The 7,750-nt window shown below is 42.0% G+C and overlaps 1 non-coding gene across 1 annotated transcript; it reads right to left on the reverse strand.

The window, feature by feature from the left end:
• Positions 1-7,415: 7,415 nt before the first annotated feature.
• Positions 7,416-7,489, reverse strand: trnan-guu (transfer RNA asparagine (anticodon GUU)). The gene has a single exon. It is a non-coding gene; the product is annotated as a tRNA-Asn (tRNA).
• Positions 7,490-7,750: the final 261 nt, after the last annotated feature.

Here is a 7,750-nt window from a genome sequence, read left to right on the forward strand (position 1 = left end):
TGGCCTATATAGTGGTGTTTAGTGTTTAGTGTGTTTCCACATAACACAGGCTGTGTTTTCATTGATAAACTTGCAGGCTGACACCTCATGATATGGCGTAAATAAGTACCTGAACAATTCATCGGGGTTTCTCACAATGGTGGTCTGTGGTAAATTGTCTCTTTGTCCATACTTCCCCCACAAACTGTTCAAGGCAATTTTTGAAAGCTGTCTTTTGGCCGGATTCTTTTTAATGTTGCCGGGGTCCAGCCGGACACCCTCTTTTTCATAATATTCGCTGATATATCTTTGTTGTTTCGCGACATCTGTACACCCCTCTGGAAACCCCGAAGCTTCCTGTTTCCCTTTCAGATGCAGTTTGATGTAGTCTGTAAAAAGATCATGTGAGGCCTTTTCGAAATGCCTAATTTCATAAATTTTACCCACTCTATACCCCAGATCTAAGGCCATAATTCAGGGGCGCACCAGACACCAGTCAAGGCGCGATCTTCATCACCGTGCTCACAGGGGGTGGTCTGTTTTGTTTCACCACATGTACGACAGTGTTGACAGTTTTTTTGTCAATTTTGGTTGGAAGAACTGGAAAGTACAAACATCTGGGTGGGTAAACTTTCACCTTTGCTAAACCGAAATATTGTTTTAAATCTCCAAAGTTTTTATAAATTATTCGGGGGTGCCCCAGTGGGTATTTTTTAGTTTTGTTCACAAATGGATACAGACTGGTGAAATCATAGTAATGGATTTTTTCACCGGGCTGCGCTGTGTAATGCAAACAAATCTCATTTGTTCTCCCCCCCAAAAAGCGACTCACGCGGTTGCAGAGGCCTCTGGTAACTGTGCAGCTGTTAGAAATTTACCCAAGTCTCCATTTTCAACAAGCATGTCTCTGAACTCGTGCTCCCACAAAACACGCACGTTAAAACCTCTCATTTTGAGAAAATTAATTTTCACCATCGTCTTTCTGTACAACCAACCAAAAGTAGTGTTTGTCAGCGGATTAAAATCGTTTTTACAATAACAAACGCTACAACCGTGAAAAAAGCAACCGTTGAACTCAAAGGCTGTCGGCACTCCGTCAATTACAGCATAACCATCCAGAAAATATGGGCCAACCTTGAACTCACCGGCCGTGGTTAACGCGTGTTGGATTTTAATGGGCTCTGTGTGTTCGATGTACATAAGCCATTGAATGCTGGGTGTAGAAAATCGTTTTTGCTGGCGGTGGTAATTTTCATGGGGTAGCAACGCAATCGTCTCTTCCTGTAAAAACATAAGTCTGAACATGGCCATGCAGACACTAGCGATGGTCACAAACTGAAAGGGGTCGATGCAGACAACGCAGGCGGCCCCTGACTCAGTCACGCGTGTCTGTCTGGTCATATTCATGACCTCGTCCCGAAACCTGATACAGCCTTCTCTTAGAATTGCCACATCCAACTGGCAGTAACGTTTCAACTCTCTCTGTAAGTTAAATACACTTCCCCTGCATTCTTCTTACCAAACCAAAAACTCGGCTTTCTTGCTCGGCAGCATGTAGTTAACGCCGTAAAGTTCTGGCGGCGGCATCGGTCCGACATAATTTTGGTTTTCTGAAGTGTTCATCAAGTGTGGAAAATTCCCCTTAGCCCCAGGGAACCCCATGGCGGCCGGCAGTTTGCTTAATTTCATAGGTAGAACGTTTAAAGAATCGATAAATCTGATGTTCAGAGCTTTTACAGTCATACACATTATCTTGCCACCCTGATTAATTAGTTCAACGTCCATCTTTTCAGCTAACAACTGTCTGATCACTAGGTAATTGTCATATCCCTTGCCATTGTGCGATATGAACGTATGATTTTTAAAACGTCTATCAATAAATTTACACACAAAATCCTTTAGACAAGTTTCACCTTAAAATTCCCAGCTTCGTTTGTCAATATGAAGGGCATGGACGTAATTTGGTATGTGTGTCCCTGTTTCTTGCATGCATTCAAAGTCGAAAAAAATGTATTTGTTTGAAATTTTGGGGTTGTCCAAAGGCGGTATGTAGCACAAATCTGTGTCTGGGGTGTCGATCACGTTGTTACAACGCGAGCAGTTTCTCTTTACATTTGTGACTTGCGAGGTTATAAACCCGACATTTCTCACAAAAGACCCTGCGCTCACACTTACTCACACCCGTCGCTGCATTCCGCAAGTGTCTTGCCAACCCCTGAGAGCTACGACAAAAGACCTTACAGGCCGGGCAATTCTGAATTTCGGCATCAATTTTGCAACACTGGGGATCTAAACAGGTTTTACAAGCTTTAACACAGGCGTGTGCGTTCTTGTGGCTATACGCCACATGGCAGTTAGTGCAAAAATACGCCGCCCCCACAAAAGCTTTAATATTTAAAACCCCATAAAAATGCTCTTCATGCAGTAGAACAAAAAGTATTTTAGAAATTTGGTGGTGTGGGTCCCGTTGTAAAATATTTCCAATCACCCTGGTCGTGGTACAAAATTTTAATGACCACCTTTAAATGTTTTTCAAAAGCGGTAATGTCTGACAAACTAATTTTCCGATTCTCTGGAAAACCCAACTCTTTGTGCATTCGTTTAGCGGGCACCCCCCTGCATATTCCTAACTATCGTCACCACTAAGCGGTGGCTGTCATTGGTGAGAACCTCTGTGTGGCTCTGTAAGAGGTCCGAGATGTGGCTTAAAAAATCGGCAGCATTTAATTCTCCGGGGTGTCTCCTGCGTGAGAACAAGGGCTTGTTAAAACCACCCGCAGTCAAACGCAGCTGTACAAAATCATTCGCCCCGATGTTTGGAGAAAGTTCATCCAATATTCTCTGGACTGCACCATGCACAGCGTCTATAGCCTGTACATACGAGGTTATTCTGTCGAGATTAACAAAACGAAATTCTTCATGGTGCTCTGTTGCTCTAAAATTATTATAAGACCTGTTATAACTACGTATACGGTCCAGGAAAACTAAGGGGTCTCTTTTCGCCCCTGCACCGCTACCAACCTGATTCAGATCGTTCAGTACAACCGGTTCTCGGTTACCGACATCCTGTTCTGCTACAACAACCTCGGGCCTTAAGTTATTTTCTACCACGGCATTCTCATTGCGTGGTTCGGGCGGCCCTTGGGAAATCTGATGCCTCTCTCTGAATCTTTGACGACGCAACAAACATGCTTTTGCCAGTTTAATTCTTTTATTTATGTACAAACGCTTGCTGTTGGCAAGCGCTCGGTCTTTTAAACACTTTTTAGACCGCATGTTTAGTCATTTATCACCGGGGTTTTGCACCAATGAAGCATGAAATATCATCATCATGGTCTGAAATCCTGAGCTTAGAGCTGCATCTTCTGTAGAAATTATATCTAAGAGGTTAGCGGTGAAAACCTGGATCTGTTTTGGAAACAAGGTTTGTACACCGGCTAAAACCGCTCTTAGATGCTCTAAAGCTCGTTTTTTGGCCACCTCATTACTGATCGCCGTTGATAGTGACTGTGTAATACCGCGCACTGAATCTAGCACATCACCCAACACTAAGTCTTTAGGGGCGTTATGATTTCTCTCCACAGGCTTGACACGTCTGGCTTTGGTCAGGGTCTTAACAACCGTCTCCGATGCAGTCACCACCTTAGGGTCCGACATTTCAGTCACATTTGTTTCGCCGCTCGTCGATACAGCGGCTGTGTGAAAAAAAAAGACTTTTTATTACCTCGCCAATGCTCCACATCTCAAAATCAGAAAACTACACGGTGTTAAAAATAAAAGACTTTTCAACACAACAATCAATGAAATCTAAACTGTCAAAATCAGAAAACTACGATAACTATGATAAAAACGCCACACATGTGGCGCATCCTTACACACAGGGCTGCAGGTGAATGGAACAAGTTACACGGACATGTTGTTACACCGGTTTCCTTTACGGCTGTGGTGGCGCTACTGGGTCAAGCGGCGTGGTTAACAGCCTATAGACCCGCGCACAGACCAGTCGCTTTTAACTTTAAAAGCTAAGCAGTTTTAAAATAAGGTTTTTTAACACTCCCAAACAGAAAAAACACTGGGGGGTTCTACAGTGTGTATTCCAAAATACAGCGTCTTTTGCTCAGAACCTGTGGTAACACCATCCCGCTGATTACGCAGGCAAATTTTTTTGCCCTGCTAGATCAGATCGCCCAGTGTGGTTCGCATGGCTTTAGACACGGGGAGCGGAAGGGGTTTATGAATGCTTTTTCAGATGCCGCAAAGTTTCTCAGCAATGTTGGGGTGGTGGTTACGTGTACCGAACTAATTTTCCGCACCAACATTTAATTGTTGAATGCAAACAGGAGCCAGTAACGCGTGTGTGCTGCGTTGTTTCAGTGTTTGAAAACCCCCTGTTGAAATAAAGCGGTTCACATTTCACATACTTGCAAACTGGAGTCTGTAACTTGTGTAAAAAGTGCTGCTGCGCTGTTTCTGTGTTTGAAAACCCCCTGTTGAAGTAAAGCGGTTCACATTTCACATGGTGTTTGTCCTGCGAATTCTTTCCGTGAGACTTTACGCAGTCAGTGTGTGTGTGTGTGCTTGCACCCCTGCTGCTTTTGAGACTCAGCTTGTGCAGCGTATAAGCAGCCTGGCCGGACAACCACTCGGCCACCCGGCCACGGCTAGCGCCGCTCACACCCCGGGATCTCGCGGCCCGCACCAGACTCCCTGCTCCGCCGTAACTACCCGATTTCCTAGGGTTATAATAGAGCGCACTCAACCCCACGGCAGACATGGTCCCCTTACAAACCAATACACACTTTCACACACCTAAAGCGAGGGATGCACTGCCTTGGGGCTTTGGGACCCTGAGGCTCCGGACCGACCGGCCGGGGGGGAGGCGGGAGTTCCAAAAACGACACACCATTGGCTTCTGAGGGGGTGGGACATGCACAAATAACAACACGCCATTGGCTGGCAAGGGGGTGGGACAGCCAACCACCGCAGACGACCATTGGCTGGAAAAGGGGGCGTGGTACCTGTCAAAAGTTTGACGAAAGGTGTCGCTTTATACTACTAACAGGTCTGTTTTGAGTCTCATGATGATTCTCTTCTGGATCTGAAAAAAAACAAGCAAATTTGTTTTCGATGTATTTTTCAATTTGATCAGATTTTTTCAGGTGAATGCAGTCGATACATTCAAGTTTTTATATGATGACAGGACCTACACTTAGGGCTCAGTACTGATAACACTGCTGATATTGATAGAGTCGAAATAAGTGATGTATTGGCAGCTTTATCTGAGGCGAGAAGTCCTAGATCACCTACAAAAATGTTAGGATTCAGAGGAAGAAATATTTTTCTACCTCACCCAATCCTATTGCATTAACGAGGCTGAAGTTGGCTGCTTATTCGCCAGCTTCTTATTCGCGTTTTTTGTTCCACCTTAAATGCTGCTGCTGTGATGTTATGCCGCCTTTCGCCTGTAGATGGCTCTCTATAGTAATTTTTAAAAATACTAATCCGAGTTGATTACTGCACATATCCCCAGTAAAGGGGAATATGTAAGTAATGATTATCCAAATTGCATTTTTGTATGAAACACATTTCAGAAAATCGAAAACCAATTTTCAAAACTCACAATAACACAAACTGGCATGTTAGACAACAAGTAAATAAGACAAAGGCAAAACGTGAATTCTCAAAATCTTGCATTTTGCAAGAAATGTTATTATAGCAGTTTACAATGGGACATTTAGAACATGGCATATGTGAATATATGGTTAACGGAGGATGAGCAAAGGGTGATGACACTTTCTGCTTATTGCTATGACCCTCCCTCCTGATTATAAAATCGTCTCACAATTCTGCCACTGAGGTGTGAGACACAATGTAACAGACTCTCAAAATCCTGAACTTCAGGAAATGTTGCTGTACCATTTTTAAAATATGACCCTCTGAATATGACATGAGAGAATTCATAGGGAAAAGCTAATTGCTCTTTCTGTTGTATTGCGATGGCCCCTGTTTAGAAAAAAACATCTCAGAATTCTGACACAAAGGTGTGAGACACAATGTAACAAATTATGAAAATCATGAAGTATAAGAAAATTTACTGTACCATTTTTTTAATATGACCCTCTGAACATGGCATGTGAGGATTTATAGTCAACAAAATAGCACCTTTTCTGCTGATTTACTTTTTCCCTCCTTCCTCGTTACCAAAACATCTTAGTATTCTGACACTATGGTAAGAGACACAAAATCACAAATCACAAATCCATGTGAGGATTTATAGTCAATAAAATAGCACCCCTTCTGCTGAATTACTTTTTCCCTCCTTCCTCGTTACCAAAACATCTTAGTATTCTGACACTAAGGTAAGAGAAGATTTGTAATTACAAAACTTCTCTGTTGCATTTCTGCGTTGTGACATTCTGAACATGGCATGTTAAAGTATATAGAAAACCTAGATCAGAACAGGTTAAATGTAATTCATAGTGATTTATATTTTTTTAATTCTTTCTAAATGAAAAAATATGTTTTTCAGTGATTATGACACTTCGCTATTACATAAAATATGCTTCAATGCCAAAATAAATAATAATGAAAAAAATACCCACAGTGGACATTCATAGTTGCGATTATAGGAATGTTATATATCAGGTGAGTAGCTGTGTCAGCATGCGTAGGCTGCAAAGGAAAAAGTAAAGGATAATTCCATGCTGAAAAGAGAAGAAAGGAAACATAACATGTTGGCTGTGGAGCCTTCTTCAGGTGTGAGAAAGACAGGTCAGTAAGCAAAGATAATTTCTTTATCTTTGCTTACTGCAGTTTATCTTTGATGACAACATCAAAGATGTTAGGAAGTTTTACAGCTAACAGCTCCACATCAACTTCCTTTTATAACTAACCTCATCAGATCCCTCAACTCCCAACTCTTCCAATTTCTCACTTCAGAGAAGGATAAAAAACTCAATCATCCTCTACAGAGAAAAACCATCAACACCCCTGCCACCTCCACCAATCCTAACCTTGTTTTTACTATACCCTCTGACCTTTCCCTTTCACCCCTTTGCATCCTCAGCTAACATATTTTAAAATTACAATAGACTGTATAGTATTTATGTTTAAAATTAAGGTAAATATGTCAAAATATCAAAATCCAACTGCACAGTGCTATCTTAACAATGCTTGTCAAGTCTCAAACAAACCTGCACAGTATTTTTAAAATATTTCAGCAGAGGATTCAACTGGAGTATAAATGAAGATTCGACGATAATTTGTTTTGGGTGAATATGGTTTTCTGGGGAGTTGCAATGTTGGGCATTATTGGACATTTCTCGGTGACCCTGACACGTGTTACACACTCGCATTTCCTGCAAATATTAAAATGGTTATGGTTTCGCTGAAAAATCCAATCGACTAAAGACAACGTTTACATCGCAAAAGAATCCCGTCCCTGGGTGGACTCGAACCACCAACCTTTCGGTTAACAGCCGAACGCGCTAACCGATTGCGCCACAGAGACTGGGGTGTTCTTTTCTCGAATCAGAGGTTTTCGGTTAAAACAAAATCTCTTACCGTTTATTTTGGTAATATATGGTAATATTTCTTCTGCACTGTTAACCAATAATTGAATTTCATTTTTTGCAAGCTGTGTGAATTTCATCAAAAACAAGTTTTCCAGAAAGGAAATGAACACATGCATTTAACGAAATCAAGCCCTTTGTGATTGCCCGAAATGGTACGTTCTGTACTACAAGATAGGAAGAAAGACACGGCTGGGATT

The sequence above is a fragment of the Lepisosteus platostomus genome, chromosome 5 (genome assembly GCF_059453375.1).
Source record: "Lepisosteus platostomus isolate fLepPlt1 chromosome 5, fLepPlt1.hap1, whole genome shotgun sequence".
Taxonomy (NCBI): domain Eukaryota; kingdom Metazoa; phylum Chordata; class Actinopteri; order Semionotiformes; family Lepisosteidae; genus Lepisosteus; species Lepisosteus platostomus.